This window comes from Cornus florida, unplaced genomic scaffold, assembly GCF_030987335.1.
Source record: "Cornus florida cultivar Cherokee Brave unplaced genomic scaffold, ASM3098733v1 CherokeeBrave_3.0.0_Hap2_Chr04, whole genome shotgun sequence".
Lineage (NCBI taxonomy): Eukaryota > Viridiplantae > Streptophyta > Magnoliopsida > Cornales > Cornaceae > Cornus > Cornus florida.
In genome coordinates this window covers 22,941,399-22,959,796 of record NW_026775574.1, presented here as the reverse complement: position 1 = coordinate 22,959,796, position 18,398 = coordinate 22,941,399, and the positions used below count along the sequence as shown (strand labels likewise).

The following is an 18,398-nucleotide window of genomic DNA, read 5'->3' as shown; positions in this document are numbered from 1 at the left end:
AATCTTAACCATTGATTTTAATGTATGGGGTAGGATTCACAAATGTAATGAGAAAGTGAGTGAGATGCTTCATCTTTTATTCAAAATTTTCATTTACATAATTAAAAGATCACACAAATTCATCTTTAGATTTCTTCTATATTTTTGCTCAATATTAAAACTTTACCATGACCAATTTTTTGATTTGGAGTTCAAGGTCAAATTAAATGTCAGTATATTCTGTTCGTGTTAATTGAGTAGTTTTTCGAGAATAATCCTGTTTTAGGATTTATGGGATTTATCTTGTGTTAAATGGGTGTCAACAAAATTCACGTTTGCCCTTTTTACATATCTACAATTCTCAACTTTCATTAATTGAAATAAACTTGTTTTAGTAGTATTTAGTAATATAATAATGTTAATTATAATATAGGTTTACTTTTACTTTATTTTTTTAAATGAATTTTTTCTATTAATTTTCCCACCAATCATCTCTCCAAACCATCATGAATTTCGATCGATCAGAGCAGCATAGATCGGGATACTTCAAGATGGATCCAAGTTTTTGTTCTTATCCAAAAGATTTCATCATGTTCGATCGATCTAACTCATCTTCGATCGACGATCTCATCCACACCTACCACTCCACATATCACTTTTGTCTCTTTCTCAAAATATGTCAGAGATTTATCTTTATTCAAAACTTTGAAAAGAATAGCCATATATCTTGCACATCTTTGGATGCAACAAGTGATGCTAGTTGTAGTTGGTGAACAAAACAGTGTACATAATATGCATATGAACATGTATAAACATGGGCCTTGGTCGCGTGCCATGTGTAGATTATAGTGACATAAAAAGTAGTTGTTACATAAGTTACACTAAGATGAAATGACCTAGAAGATATATAAGAGTTGAATTTGTAGACCCCATAGAAAAAATATATACGGAGAGATCAAAACCGGAAAACCCTTAAAAAATAAAAAATAAAAAAACTCCGTACTCGAGTTGAGTGATTCCAAATTATGGCTTAAATACTGAACTGAGTTTTCTGCTCCATAAGTCTGTGAGTCCGGCTAGGATTGGACTAGCAGCAGAAAGTAAGGTGGCAGTAGTCATCAGAGGACAGCTATACTACAGTTGGAGGGATGAGAGAGAGACACATATAGTCCTTTTTATCGACCTCGTTGAAGCCATTCCCTCCATTACTACGCACAAACTTTTAGAAAGAGAAAAAAAAAATATGAGAGAGAGGAAAAGACGACGCAAAACCGCGTAAAGTATGGTATGAGCTGCTCAGTGGCAGTGCTTTGCTCACATTGAGCTGTATGTAGCCCATTTTTGGAACCCTTGAATGCATCACACGACAAAAACTCTCCCCATTTGTTTTTTTTAGCATTAAAAAGTAGTAACGCCTCACCCTGCTTGTGCCTATCCTCATCCCAAATGCATGCATCGAAAGCCGAGCTCGTCCTCAAGTAATAGTGATCTCATTTCATGTAGTTGTCGTTGAGGATAGAAACAATTTCAATTGGATTTTACTATTTTATTAGTAGTAATTTTTATCCCATTTTGTGTTCGTACAAATATTCTATGATCTATTTCACACACACTAATGTTAATTACCTATTTGTCTTTTAGTGTCTATCTCATTTTATTATATCAAACAAATTAAGTAAAGCCCTTTGACAATACAAATAGTTTTGAAAAAACGATTTAAGATGTTTAATATGAGCTTAATCTATTGATTAGTCAATTCCGTTTATGAGGTGGAATGATGGAAAATAATTTTTTATTTTATTTTTTTCTTTTTCACACTAGAAAAGGAGTTTCTCAATCATTCAGAAAATACAATGTTCGAATTGTAGCTTTGATGGACACTATGAATGGTTATGTTCAATGGTGATGCTAAAATACTAAAACACTTAAAAATAAAAAATAAAAAAAAATAAAAAAACGAACAACTTTCAAGTTTCATGTTGAATCCAAGATCAACCCGAACACAGCTGGGATTTGAGAAAATCCAACCTGACATGAGTTCGATTTATGAATTTAAAAGTCCAAATTCCAGAATTTTCGAATTGGATTCGAATTGGGCTGAATTGGCCCGCCCAAGTTGCACCCCTTACATATTAGCATCAGCTTAACCTTGTGAAAGATAGGTTGAATCTGTACTAAGTTCTCAGGTTTTTGAGCAACAATTTCGCATACAAGTTCACACCCAAAACTACTCTCATTATAGTATTTTCCTTTCATGAAACATTTTCATCTATATGTTTGTTTTAGAGTGGATTTCAGAGAAAATCATATTTTCACTCCAATTCTTAACATATCTTCAGTGAATTGCAACACTTCAACATGTATGATCATGATTGAGACATATCTGGGAATGAGGATTTAGCCATAATTTGAATGGCCCACCTTGGTCCCCTACCACCCCTCTAACAGGATCCAGTTCACACTAAACAGTCCAATAACATTTTACAAAGTTCAATGCATATAGGAAGTAATATCAGCTGAACACAGAACCGAGCCCAGACTGAAATACTAAGCCCACCCAATTTGAGGCCTCAGGCAAAAAATAATAATAGTGGCCTTTTACTATGTACAATAATATATTAATAGATTCTTTGTATTTTTTTTTCTCAAGATTTTTTGCTGCAGCCACAGGTATCGTCAATAATATATTGTAAGCAATGCACACATTTAGAAAATAATCTAATCTTTTTGTGTAATTTAAAATTTTAATTGTAGTGTTTGTTTTATTCGTAAAATTTCTTTTAAAACTTTTAATTAGGCCACTAAACCGTAATATCAAAACACTCATGCTGTTTTAGAAAGAGTTTTAAATTAAGACTATTTTTTCAAATTATCATCATCTAATGATTTTAACTTTTTAAAATCAAACAAAAAAAATTATATTTTTAAGTATTCAAACCTACTATAAAATGAAGAAATTACTTGGTTGACTATATATATAAAAAATAATGGATCCGAAAATATTATTTGGCTTATCATTTACATTTTCATAAATAAAAAAATTTCCTACTCATAATGAAAAAGGAGAAAAAAATGTAAGAAATAAAATAAAATAATTAAAAAGAAATTTTTTTAAAAAGAATAAGGAAAGTTTCACAAATTTACACAACAATAGTTAAATGCATATTCAATAATGAGGGCTATGTAATGATAATGATGAAGGGAAAAAAATAAAATAAAAAATCAAACGTGAATGAAAAGAAGAAGAAGAAGAAGAAGAGTGAGATAAAGATGGACATTGTTTGGGTCCACTATTAAATATATATATTGGTTACTGGTTTGGGTCTATTAATGGAAGGAAATGGTTTTTTAGGGAAGTTATAAATAAGGAAATAAAAAATTTGGGCCTTTTTATGAGTTTAATAATAGAAGAAAATAAAAAAAATATTATTATATAAATATAAAAAATTTTGGAGTCTTTTTATTGGCCAAGTCTAATAATAGAAGAACATAAAAATTTTAGAAATGTTTAAAATTTTGGGGCTTTCCGGGTTCGACCAACCTATCACATATAAAATGCAAGTAAAATACAAATAAAATATCAGCTTTGTCTTTTGAATGTACAATTTTCACTAATATATATATACACACACACACACTTAAATCAATTATCAAAGGCAATTTAAATGCAACAAAAATAATATTTAATAAATTGATATAATATGATAAGTATGCAAAAAAAAAATGTACATTACATGATTTATTATATATTTATATTAATAGGGTAAGTGTAAGAAAACTTCCTCGTAACATGTAAAATGTGCAATTACCTTCTTATCGTTCGAAAAACCCCCTACTATTTTCAATTTGTGCAAATAAGGACAAATCATAATTTTGGTGATAAAATTACTCAATTAACCTTGCTTTATCATTAGCACCAAAAAAAAAAAAAAAAAAACATAGAAAAAAAGAAGAAGTTAAAAGACAAAATATTAAAATTACCCAGTATAAGGATTATAAATTAGTGTCATAATATTTACAACAAATCCTTCCAATACATTCAAAAATATCTATATATAAATCTATAGTTGCTAAAAATAAAAAAATTTATAGACCTACGTCACTAACTACACTGTCAATCTCACTTATCAATACTATTTTTTTTTTTTTTAACTGACTTATTAATGATTTTTGAGAAATTGTGCTAAACTAATAAAGTTTGGCTTGTGTGACGTTAAAATCTTGTGCTTGTTTATTATAAAGATCAGAATATTATAAAAATATCAACATTAATAAAATAAAATAAAATAAAATAAACAAATTTTTTTTCAAAAGGTGTTGCTTGAGTTAAGCTGATGCTAATATGTAAGGGGTGCAACTTGGGCGGGCCAATTCAGTCCAATTCGAATCCAATTCGAAAATTCTGGAATTTGGACTTTTAAATTCATAAATCGAACTCATGTCAGGTTGGATTTTCTCAAATCCCAGCTGTGTTCGGGTTGATCTTGGATTCAACATGAAACTTGAAAGTTGTTTTTTTTTTTTTTAAAGTGTTTTAGTATTTTAGCATCACCATTGAACATAACCATTCATAGTGTCCATCAAAGCTACAATTCGAACATTGTATTTTCTGAATGATTGAGAAACTCCTTTTCTAGTGTGAAAAAGAAAAAAAGAAAATAAAAAATCAAACGTGAATGAAAAGAAGAGGAAGAAGAAGAAGAGTGAGATAAAGATGGACATTGTTTGGGTCCACTATTAAATATATATATTGGTTACTGGTTTGGGTCTATTAATGGAAGGAAATGGTTTTTTAGGGAAGTTATAAATAAGGAAATAAAAAATTTGGGCCTTTTTATGAGTTTAATAATAGAAGAAAATAAAAAAATATTATTATATAAATATAAAAAATTTTGGAGTCTTTTTATTGGCCAAGTCTAATAATAGAAGAACATAAAAATTTTAGAAATGTTTAAAATTTTGGGGCTTTCCGGGTTCGACCAACCTATCACATATAAAATGCAAGTAAAATACAAATAAAATATCAGCTTTGTCTTTTGAATGTACAATTTTCACTAATATATATATACACACATACACACTTAAATCAATTATCAAAGGCAATTTAAATGCAACAAAAATAATATTTAATAAATTGATATAATATGATAAGTATGCAAAAAAAAAATGTACATTACATGATTTATTATATATTTATATTAATAGGGTAAGTGTAAGAAAACTTCCTCGTAACATGTAAAATGTGCAATTACCTTCTTATTGTTCGAAAAACCCCCTACTATTTTCAATTTGTGCAAATAAGGACAAATCATAATTTTGGTGATAAAATTACTCAATTAACCTTGCTTTATCATTAGCACCAAAAAAAAAAAAAAAAACATAGAAAAAAAAAAGAAGTTAAAAGACAAAATATTAAAATTACCCAGTATAAGGATTATAAATTAGTGTCATAATATTTAAAACAAATCCTTCCAATACATTCAAAAATATTTATATATAAATCTATAGTTGCTAAAAATAAAAAAATTTATAGACCTACGTCACTAACTACACTGTCAATCTCACTTATCATTACTAATTTTTTTTTTTTAACTGACTTATTAATGATTTTTGAGAAATTGTGCTAAACTTATAAAGTTTGGCTTGTGTGACATTAAAATCTTGTGCTTGTTTATTATAAAGATCAGAATATTATAAAAATATCAACATTAATAAAATAAAATAAAATAAAATAAACAAATTTTTTTTTCAAAAGGTGTTGCTTGAGTTTGTGTCCAGCCGAACAATAACTAGCTCAAAATTATAATTTTGATAGAAATCCTAAGTTTATCCGAACTGTTCGCGAACTCTCAATTTGGGTTTTGTTCGTATTCGTTTATTTACTAAATGAACTAAGCCCAAACAAGTCTGACACTCCCTACTTGGCTCATTAGTTCGCAAACGTTTTCGTAAACAAGCTTGTTTATGGGTTTGTTTCAAGCTCATTTTGAACTCGTTATGATTGTATTTTATGTACATATATATAATATAGGCCCCATTCTTTTAAACATTGGCTTAAGAAAATCTCATTTCAACCTAACCCAACCCAACCCAACCTAACCCAATTCATATAAAAAAATAACATAAAGTCCTTTTGAAAAAATAAAACAACCTAAACCCACAATTTTTTTTTGGAAGGTAAAGGGCCCAAACAGCTAACAAATATACGAACTAACAGTGGCCCATTCAGCAGTTGATAAAGACATTAATATCATAAGAGCCCTAGAATAGATATGTCTAAAACAACAATACATCCGGGACCGTTGTGAGATGAGGCCCATCCATGTTCACAGCCCATCCATATATAAACCCAAACCTTTCTTTCTCTCCTCATATCAAAACCTATGAGGCCTCAAAATTTATAGACCCATGGATGATGGGTCACCAAAAAACAAAATATTTTTAGGGCAAATCATTTCAGACTCCCCAATTGCCTCCATCTCTTACCAACCCCCCCCCCCCCCCCCCCCCCCTTAGGGCAAATCATTTCAGACTCCCCAATCGCCCCCCACCCCCCAAAATTTTCAGGGCAAATCATTTTAGACTCCCCAATCGCCTCCATCTCTATTCTCGTTCTCTACTCTGAACCCTTCCCCCCCTCTCTCTCTCTTTCTCTCTCTCTCCCCAACTGCAAACTACAAAATCTACAAAAATCAATTCAAAACCCATATATTTCAGTTAATCTCTCTTTCTGCAAGAATCAAAAGTTGAAAACCTATTACCTAAATCAAAACCCCCATATCGGCATATCATTTCAGATAGTTCCAAAAATCAAAACCCATATCTTTCAGTTTCCATCGCTCGTTGTTCCAGTTCAGGTTCGTCTTTCGCAAGCTTCAACTTGCCCCCCTCTCTTTCTCTGCAACTGCTAACTTGTATGTATGTGTTTTGTTTTAATTTTTTTTTCTAAATCAACTAACAAAGCTCTGTAATTCTTGTTTTGCAAACTAAAATTAAGCGTAATCTTGATTTTGTGTTAGGGTAAATTTGGCATCAGAAATAATACATCTCGCGAATTACTTCTGAATAAATTAACAAATCATATGTAAGAACCGTAGCATTTCGTGATTCATTGGTAAATCTACTTTGATTCTCTATCAACCAGTTATGTGGGACTCTTAAACATGGTTAAAGCTAAGCCGTTTGAAGTCTAAACGCAGCATGGTACTCTTTCTATCACTATGTTAATACAGAGAGGTTTCAAAATGAATATTTTTTTGGTCTCCTTCCATTTTTTTTTCCATTTCCTCCCATATTTATGAGAGGATAAGAAAATTACTGTTTATGCCTTGAGCTACCCTTTCAAAACCATCCCTTTCCTGCCGACCATTTATGCCAAATACAAAATTTTAACCACCCACCGTCACCTTTCATTCCCTTTCTTTTCTCACCTTCCATCACCTTACCTTTCCTTTTCTTTCCTCCCTTTTCCATTGCACCAAACTGACCTAACCCTAGCTGCGCGTAGATAGTAGAGTCCTGCCGACAAGTTGCTCTTCCACATCGGCGAAGACTAGTCTCTCCCTCTCCCTCTCCCTCGCTAGTCTCTATCTATATCTTCGCCATATTTCCCGCGATCTCGCACCTCTCCATTTGGATGACTGAACGAGAAGTGAATTCTGAAGCAATGATCAAATTGGTGGAGGTTAGTGGCGATTTATTGTTCTAGATTTGAATTTATGATTATATATAATAGGAATGTTCATGCATATACACACGAAATATCTTGTTCTATATATATATGTGTGTGTGAATGTACACACATATATATATATGTGTTCCACACACAAAATCTTTTCCTCTGAGGTTGTTTACCTAATCGAGCGGATCATGGGGAAGCTGGAGCCGAGCTCGGATCTTTTTTGTGAACCAACCCCGGCTAGATTGACCGTTTGTCTTTGACCAGTAGGTGCAAAGTGTGTTACTGTCAATCAAGTCTAACACGAACCAGTCACAAGTGCATTCACTTGAGAGTTAAAGCAATTTACTAGTCTCTCTTTAAATTCGACAACGCCCCTTTTCTATCTGTTGTATTTGTTCTTCTTTGCCCTGTTCATCAATATTCTCATTTATGCTATCTACCTTTCAAATATTTAATTCTTTGATCTTTATAATTTAGGTGCTACCAAATTTCCCAATCACAAGTGGGAAAAAAAAAAAAAAATCCCAATTGCAAAAAAGGTAGAAGTTTATTGGATTGGGCGGTGTCGGTAAAAAAAACAGGTACGATGCATTTTACATTTTTTGTTTGTTCTTGTCACATCTTAATAATTGTTTTTTTTTTTTTTTTCTTTCAATGTTTTGGAAAAAATTTATTGTATAACTAAATTTGCCCCATCGCTCGCTTTATTGTTGTTTTTCATTGAATTATAGATCAATAATTGTACCATTCTAGAAAGTTATTCCAAATTCTTCTTACCGAATTTCTTGAAAGCTTTTTAGTTTTTTTTTTTGCCCTGTGAGATGCTACATTATCTGTTTAATTAACCAAATGTTAGAACACGATATTCACGATAATAAGCTTTTAGTCAATTATTTTTATCTTTTCTTTGACATGAAAATTATTTCTTACATCCTTTATTAACACTAGGCCATTAGATCATGACCAAATTTGACTGACTTATTTATTTGTGCATACTTGTTAATCATTTCATTACCCACAAACCGTATCTTACCTAAACTGTTCAATGGAAATTTTATAAATAAATTAATGAGCAGTGAGTTGAAAATCACTAATTCACAGATTTAATTTTATTTTATACACGCGCGTATTTACTTTTGCATATGTAATTTTTTAAAATTTTATTGAAGGCCCTTTCGAAAATTCTGTATTTCTAAAACTGCCCGACTGCTTTTGACCTTCTTAATGTTGATAGGGTTTCTTCACTTAGCAAACCAATCAAATCTTATTCAACATTTCAAAATGATAGATTTTTAGTCACATAGTGACCATGTTTTATGTATGTAGCTTCGGGATAGTGTAGCTTTGGCCATTGACACCAAATCTCATTCAACATTTCAAAATGATAGGTTTTTGAAGGTCTTATGGTCCAAGGTAATGCTTTATGGCTGATAACATGGGGTTAGCTAGAATAAAGAAATAATGTCCACTATGAAACAAACATTCACACATGCACGTCTTTGTTCAATTTGTCACTCCCAACAAGGGCAAGTTTGAGCTGATCCGTGGATTGCATGCAAAGTGTGCATGCATATGGGCCACTTCTAACAAATTCTCCCATGAGAAGGCCTTATTTGAGAACTCTAAATGCAACTACAGTACGTTACTTTTACACTTCTCTTTCTCACTTTATATGGCTTTATGTTCAAATATTAATTTTGTTTCCCAATCTTTAACTGTAGATTTGTCTGTTATCAACAATTAGTTTAATGCCACAACATGAGGTTGCACCATATGGTGAGGAAACTAGAAAGTGCACAATATTTGAAGAAGATTATTGGAAAACTGGTTGTAGATAGGAATGGGAGTGTCTGTTGTTGGTTCCTCTTAGCCCATATTACATCGAGTGTAAATTTGACGATTATTTTACCCGGGGGTTGTAGTTTTTAATTAAATCCCAGGCATTGATGCAATGCAAACATAGTGGAAGCCTCTTGTCTAAGTTAGACTTGGTGCCTGTTTGGATTAGCTTCCAAAATACTGCTCTTGGCTTTTTGAACTCAAAAGCCATTTTAAATTTGAAGAGTGTTTGGATTACTAGATTGAAAGAGCTTTAAGCCCCTAGAAGAGCGTTTAGATGAAGCCAAGGGGGGCCAGCTTTCAAATTGAGAGCTTTCGAGAAAACACGGGAAGATGAAATGAACTTAAGTAAAACTTTTATAATGGTAATATTGCCCTCATATTTCAGACAAAAAAATAAAGAATTCCACCCCTATCCCACATTAATAATAATCGCTCTTCCTTCTTCACCACCGCCTCCTCTCCTCCACCATCTGTGAACCGTCATACCTCAATTTTTTCTCGGCATAGCAAGGCTCAAGTCCATAGGGCTCTATATGAATTATGTTCAATGTCTGATCTCTTAATCCTTAGAAAACATATCCAATATATATATATATATATATATATATATATATATTATTGCCTACATCATTGTTGTATTCCTTAGCCTTCATATGAGGTAATCTATCACCCAAAACATCTTTTTGTACTCCAAAATTGAGGATTCTTTATATTGATACGTACATTGTTCATTGATGATTCTGACATATTGAAATAAATGACCATTATTTGGTGATTCTAAATTCCTGTTTTCGTAAGTGCCAAAGTTGTGCTTATATGTATATTAATGTATATTGATCTTCTGATTGTGAATTCATTTTTATTTGCTTGTTTCTAGTGCTCTTTTTGACACGTTATTTGAATTGTTCTGGCATAATAATACGGTCACAAATTCTTTTGTTCAGTAGTATTAAAAAAAACTAATAAAACATAGAATGAAAGATAATTCAATGAGGTAAATTTACAACAAATTCAACTTCAGAATTGCAGTTTTGCAAGGTTTTAGCTTGGTGGTCGGGTAGTAGCTTGTTGCCATGGGAAAATCACCTTTTTGCCTTTGGAGAGGCAGTCGGTATTCATTATTAGCTTCGTATGCCTACGTCATTGTTCTATTCCTTAGCCTTCATATTAGATAATCTATCACTCAAAACAGGTTTGTTATCCTGTTGGTTCTAGTTGTAATTTCTCGTAATATTACAAGTATAGCATTCCTGTTCCTAGACAAAATCATTTACAATCATTTACAGTTGTAACATTTTTGGTTTTTTTTTTCTCTTAGCTGAGTCTTGGGGAAGCTATTTTGGTAGGATCTTCGGGCGCTTCACAGGTGAAGCTGTTGTTGCTCCTGTTGAAGATGTTGCAGATAAAGCTGCTCCTGCTTAATTTGTTGCATAATTTATCTCAAGATCTAGACTTTTGTTTGTCTTCCCATTTAAGGGTAATCTCGCCATTAAGATGTATATTCTTCCTTTTTGCAAACAAAACACTCTAGACTTTTGTTTATCTCCCCCATTTAAGGGTAATCTCGCCATTAAGATGTATATTCTTCCTTTTTGCAATCAAAACGGCTGCGTTTTCTATATAAGTTTTCTGTTTCTTTATTTTTTTGGGATCAAACTCTACTTGACGAGGTTGCGTGTCCGCCACACGATGGCGCAGCGGACAGAAGAAAGGTAATGATGGGTTTTTAAAAAATGTGTTTGGTATAAAAGGTTAGGGAAGGAAGGAAAATGGAGGGTTTTGGAAGGATATAATAAAGCTTAGAGAATAATTTTTACTATCCTCCAAAAAATGGGAGGAGGAAATGGAAGGGAAGTGGAGTGGAGTGGCTAATTTGATCTAGCTAATACTAAATTTACCCTTAAAACAAAATTAATATTTCACTGGGATCCTATAACATATTTTACTCATGAAACAAATGCGCAAAATTACTACATGTGGGAACCAGGCGCCAAAGCTTACAATTAAGAAAGATAACTTGATCTGTGCTACAGCACAAGCAGTCACGTTTGTTTGTTTGTTTCTTTTGCTTTTTAACTTGCATAAGTAGCCTTGACGTTAACATACAATATGGTGTCACAATTAGGAAATAAATGTTTTTCAATAAGACCTCCATGGGTGGTGTTTTTTGTTTGTTTGCTTGTTTGTTTTTATTTTATACCATTTATTAAAAATAAAAAAAAAATCAGTTTTTGATATTGGAAAGTACCCAGTTTATGTTGGTTCATTTCTTCAGTTTCATACCAATCCCTTGCTGTACTTGGCTTATTGGGTCGAGTAGTTGGAATCGTGTTGGTTCCTGTTGTGGATCTGGTGCTTTTTATTGTAGGAAGTTTATTTTCTGGTTGAATTGGGCAGTCACGGTGGAAAGGTTATATTGTTTGTGTGGTGTGGGTGGCTTTGATCATAGGTTTTCGAAACGTTTGTCCCTGGGAGTCTGCTCGCCTTGCCGCTATTGCTTTTGGGGTTCCTGTTGGAGTTCTTGCTGGATCGGTTGATGGATTGTCCGGTGGCATGTTCCATTGATGTTGTGCACGAATCCCAAGCATTATCTCAAGCGTATGGAGTACGTGAGGACGATGGAACTAGGGGTGCACACGGTTCCGGCTGGCCGGAATCGGAACCGGAACCGTTCACGACGGTTCCTTGAAAACGGAATTGGAACCGGAACCGTATAATTTGGAACGGAATCGCATGAGAACCGACTATTTTCTTCACAGGCTTGGTGGGTGTAGATCAGAGATGGTGTGTGGGTGTAGAATGTAGATCGAAGAAGTCGTGTGACCGTGTTGCACTTTTTTGTCGTTGATTGACGAGAAGATGAGAGGATAAGATGGTGTGTGAGCCACTGGGTGTAGATCGGATCATCGGAGAAGCCGAGTGACTTGAGTGAGGAATGAAGATAAGGAAGCTTTGAGATGGGGGAGGGCGATGATGAAGCCTTTGAGATGGGGGAGCGCGATGACGAAGCCTTGAGACGAGGAAGGGCGATGACGAAGCTTTGAGCCTCTGAGATGGGGGCGGCGATGAGAATGAGTGTTGACAGATTGTGATTCTGATGAAATTAGAAATGAGATTTAGTTTTGTTTTGTGAAAAGTGTGGACCACGTGGCTGCCTTTGCCTATTAGTCACTTTAGTCTTCATTCTTCAGTTACTTTTGACTTTAGTTTATTAGTTATATAACAAAATTAAATATATAATACATATTATATATATATATATATATATATATATATATATATATATATACGGTTTCGGTTCTTACCGGTTCCCACGGGCTGGAACCGGAACTGGAACCGTATGTCAACGGTTCCGAATTTAGGAACCGGGACCGGAATAGGAACCGGAACCGTGAGAACCGTGAAAAACGGTTTCGGTTCCGGTTCCACGGTTCCAGTTCTTTTGTGTACCCCTAGATGGAACACGCCTAGTGGGCCGGGTTTCAGACTACTGTTGGGCCTCTGTTTCAAATATGGTGTTGGGTTCTGGGCTGAGCCCAATTCGAGACAGAATTTTGACTTGGCTTCTACTGAATTGGGCCGAATGAATTCTTTTCTCCCTAGGATTCAGCCTCTGAGTCGACAACTTCCTTCTCCCAGCTGTATAGTGTCTTCTTCAGGTACCTCGAATGTCCATTCTTTTAATAATCTTCTTGATGTGTCTCAATGCATGTTTCATCATAATTCTCTACTACTGTTGGTGTGGAATTGTCAAGGGATTGGTAATCCTATTACTGTTAGACAACTAATGAAACTTCAAAGGGCTCACTGCCCGGATGCTATCACTCTCCTTGAAACTAAAACTGGATTGAGAAAACTTCAATGGTTGAAAAGACGATTAAAGCTGGATTTCGTTTGGTGTGTGGATTCAGTGGGGGCGGCTGGGGGTATAGCTTTGCTTTGGCGGGTCGATAACTTGTTTCAAATAGTTGATTTTTGCGAGTATTAAATTACAATGGAGCTTTGTTCAGTTCGGAAGGGCTCTTGGTTCCTTACTTTCATTTATGCTAGTACTGATGATGGCATTTGTTTGGTCCAGTGGGAATATCTTAAGAGAATGCAGCGTTCGTGGGGTGCTCGATGGCTTATTATTAGTGATTTTAATGATTGGTTATCTCCGTTGGAAAAATGAGTTGGTGCTCCTAAACCATATTGGGTTCTAAAGAATTTTGCAAATTTGGTGAATGATTGTGGGTATTGAATTTGGGATTTGAAGGATATCCAGTTACGTGGTGTAACCACCGTTGTGGCTTTGCCAATATTAAGGAACGTTTGGATCGTGCTTTAAGTGGTAATGATTGGTGACAGATATTTCCCCAGGCTCAACTCCGTCATCTTACGGTGGTGGGGTCTGATCATTGTGCTATGCTTCTTGATCTTTTGCCGGTTTTTCATGAAATCTTGCTAATTCCATTTTGATGCACAATGGGTGTCTGACCCTATGTGTGATGACATTGTTAGGAATGCTTGGTGTGTTCTAGTTTCTGGGTCTCGTTTGTTCTTGTGGTTTGAAAAACTCAAGTCTTGTAAAAGATCATTGATCCAATGGGCTCGGAATAAAGCTTTTAATTCTCTGCGACAGATTGAACAAGCTGAACTTAGATTGCAACAATTGAAAGAGAACCCAGATGACTACGATTCTGAACAAGTTAATACAATGGAATGCCAGTCACAATCTTCTTGGCATCAGGAGGAATTATACTGGTTTCAGAAGTCTCGGCTTCAATGGTTGCAGTTGGGGGCTAAAAATTCTAAATTCTTCTATACATCTATTATTCTTAGGCGAAGGCAAAATCATATTTTTGGGAAAGAGGATTCCTCTGGTAATTGGATTGAAGAGGATTCCCAGATCCAGGATATCTTTCTTTCTTATTTTCAGGATTTGTTTCATTCAAATGACCTAGTGGGTATTGATCAATTTCTCTAGCACATTCAGCCATGCGTTACTCCTAATATGAATAATAGCTTAATTTGACCGCCTTCTGAGGAGGAAATTCATTGTGCTATTTTTGATATGCAGCCATGCAAAGCTCCGGGTCCTAATGGTATGACTCTATTATTTTATCAGCGATATTGGCATCTTATTAAACCAGAGATCATTGGTGTGGTATGTAGTTTTATGCATTCGGGTCATCTTTTATCTAGTATGAATCACACAAACATCGTCTTAACTCCTAAAATTGAATCCTCAACCCATGTTTTCCATTATAGACCAATATCATTATGCTCTGTTGCTTATCGGATCATTGCTAAGGTGCTTGCTAACACGCTAAGAGAATTTCTTCCCTCTATTATTAGTGAATCTCAGAGTGCGTTTGTTCCAAGACGCCAAATTATGGATAATATCCTGATTTCTCATGAGATTCTACGCTATCTTAAGAATAAACGTAAAGGTCAAAAAGCATTTCTTGCCTTGAAGTTGGATATGAGTAAGGCTTATGATCGTATAGAATAACCTTTTTTGTTGGCCATGCTTGTGAAATTGGGTTTCCATGCTCATTGGATTAAATTAGTTAATGCTTGTATCTCTACGGTTTCGTATTTTGTGATGATTAATGGTAGACCTATGGGGCTATTTTATCCTACGCGAGGCCTCAGACAAAGGGATCCGTTATCTCCCTATTTATTTATTTTGCGTGCAGAAGCTCTTTATCATTCTTTGCAAGTGGCCCTTTAGCATCGAGTTTTATCTGGGATTCGTGTTTGCCCCTAGGCTTCATCTATTTCTCATTTGTTTTTTGGGATGATTCAATTATTTTCTGTCAAGCCTCTACTACAGAAATTGTTTTTCTTAAGAATCTTTTACAGATGTATGAAAGGGAATCTGGGCAGCAGATTAACTTTTCTAAATCTTCTATTTTCTTCTCTTGTAATACTTGTTTGGAGGATCGTGTTGCATTGTGTCAGTTACTGGATAAGCAAGAGGAAGGTCTGCGTGCCAAATATTTGGGTATGCCTGCGATTATTGGACGTTCCAAGTGGGATGTTTTTCAATATATCTCACAACATGTTGCCATTCGATTAGCGTCTTGGAAATCTCCGCTCTTATCTCTAGCAGGTAAAGAAATTTTAATTAAATCAGTTTTGAGTGCTTTACCCACATATGTCATGTCATGCTTTAAGCTTCCCCGTAAACTTTGCAATTTAATTATGTCTGTAGTTTTTGGTAGGGCAAAGATGGTGATTTTGCCCATATCAATTGGGTTAAATGAGATCTTTTATGTGATGCTAAAAATGAAGGGGGGAGGGGTGGTTAGGATTTCTCAACTTTGAGGCTTATAATGATGCTTTGTTAGCTAAGCAGGGTTGGAATTTTCTGGTCCACCAAAAGTGGATGGCTTTTAAGATTTTTAAAGCCAAATATTTTTGCAATTGTTCCTTTTTGGAAGCGCAGTTGGGATCCAATCCTTCTTGGGCTTGGCGTATTATTTGGTCTACTTAGTCTCTCATTGCTGTTGGATCCAAATGGATTGTGGGGAATGGGCTATCTATCAACATCTGGAATGATCGGTGGTCCCTAGTGATCTTGGTAAGTTGGTTCGACCTCTTCATTTGGTGCTTCCTGATCTTATGGTGGAGTTATTCGATTCTCAGCGGACTAGTTGGAATGTGGATTTGTTTCAATCTTTATTTTCGCCTCCCATTGTTGCTGCTATTCTTCGTTATCCCTTCAGTTTATTTTTTAGGGAAGATAAATTGGGGTGGGATGGAAAGCCTAATGGTAAGTTTTTGGTGAAATTAGCCTATTATCTGGCTACTCGATTAGGGCGGCAGGGAGAGGTCCGCTCCCAGGATGCTGCATCTCTTATGTCTTGAAAGCCCTTTGTTTGGAAGGTATGGAAATATAAAATCCCTCCAAAATTATAACATTTTCTATAGAAATGTTGTAATCTTGCTTTACCGGTTCGCTAATTTCTTAGGGTCTATAGGATGGCTATTGATGTAGTGTGCCCCAGGTGTGGTATTGAGGAGGAGGAATCTTTAAAACATATGCTTTTCCTTTGCCCTCATTCTCTGCAGATTTGGAAATTATTGCCCTTAAGGTTTGATTTCTCGATGGAGCCACCTCTATCATTTGCGGCTTGGTGGATGACCTTATTGGGGATGTCGGTGTTGAAGGATGAGGATTAGGATGTTTTAGGTTTGGTGGCCTTTTGTTGTTGGGGCATCTGGAAGGCTCGGAATAGGTTTGTTTTTGATGGGCAGCTTTTTGATCCATCTAGGGTGGTTTCATTGGCTTGTTTTTCCTTCTTGGAGTTTAAGGAGGCTTCTGGTTCTCTAGGTATCGATTTGAATTCTAATCCATTCGGGTATAGGTTTGCTTTGCATCCCCATACCTTCTCTTCCACTTGGGTGCCTCCAACAGAAGGTATTGTTAAATGTAATGTGGATGCTTCATTTTCATCTGTTTCCTAGGTTGGGGGTGGGGGTGCTGCTTTTCATGATTTTAGGGGAACTATTCTGCAGGCTGTGGTTTTTTCTCCTTTCTAGGCTTCTTCTGCTACTTTGGCTGAGGCTATTTGTCTACGTAAAGCGATTCTCTAGGTTTTTTTTTTTTTTTTTTTTTTTTTTTTTTTTTTTTTTTTTTTTGTTTCCTAAATGACGAAAATTTTATAAATTTTTCAAGTAAAATTACAATTACACACGAGGAGTACCCTCACAATATCCCATAAATAGAGGGATACACCAAAAGAAACCCTAGAAATCAAAAGCATTCAAGTTCCTATGATATCCTGGAAGCATACCCCCAAGACATCCATAACATCCCAAATAATATATTTAACTAAAACCATATGATTTCTAGAACCCTCATCACGTAACCGACGATTCCTTTCATTCTAAATGAAGTAAAGAGTGGCAGAAAACACCATTCGAAGCAACTTGTTTCGGAAAGAATTTATCTTCACTTGCTGTACCAAAACTGTCTTGAATCCCTTAAGTGATAACCAACCCGTAATATCCCAATTCAAAATCTCTCCCAAACCATACCAAACCAGCTTTGCAAATTCACACTGACAGAACATATGCTCAGTGCTCTCCACATTACCCAAACCTAAGGCACATCTAGAAGCTAACTAAACTCCCCTTCTTTGAAGATTGGTATGTGTTAAAATCCCTTCCTGAAGTGTTAACACTGCATGCACTGACCAACGAGGTCTTCCCCCATTCCAACACAAAATAAACCAATTAACTTCTGGAATAGTAACCCTACAAACCTCCCACGCAGCTCTGAAAGTAAACTTAGCCCTCTACCACAACACTTTGTCTGAACCTCCAAAAATACTATACTGACTACAAAACTGAAGCATCTCCTAAAAATCAGCAGTAAATTTATCCACATCCCAAGCGTTATTAGAAATTAAATAATTTAGGGGTGTGTCCTTCACAGGATGCAAAGCTCTCAACATCCTATAACTAAATTTCTGGGACAGCAAGCCTTCACACCAAGGATCTAAGAATAGCTTTATGGAAGAGCCATCTCCAATTCTGTAACTACATCCTAACAACATCACCTCCCTGCCGCAACAATGTTCTTCCAGGTAGATGAATAAATATCACGAACCACAGCTTGCTAATAAGTTGTATTTCTAGCATAACAATTTTTAAACCAAGCCACCCATAATCTGTCTTTTGAAATCAGGAAATCCCAGGCAAGAAAACACTTTGCAGCCTTGTCGATGTCCATTAATCTTCGAATACCAAATCCACCTTCAGCTTTAGGAGCAGTAATTTTCTTCCACCCTAAACCATGAAGCTTTCTCACATTATCCTCATGCCCCCAAATGAAGTTTCTCGTCCTTCTTTCTATGGTATTGATCACTGTGGCCGGTAAAGAAAAAACAGAAACCCAGTAATG

At 35.0% G+C, this 18,398-nt stretch overlaps 1 long non-coding RNA gene across 1 annotated transcript; it reads left to right on the top strand.

The window, feature by feature from the left end:
- Positions 1 to 6,555: 6,555 nt before the first annotated feature.
- On the top strand, positions 6,556 to 11,142 carry LOC132302989 (uncharacterized). The gene is made up of 3 exons (XR_009481030.1): positions 6,556 to 7,663; positions 8,138 to 8,241; positions 10,821 to 11,142. It is a non-coding gene; the product is annotated as an uncharacterized LOC132302989 (long non-coding RNA).
- The last annotated feature ends 7,256 nt before the right edge of the window (positions 11,143 to 18,398 follow it).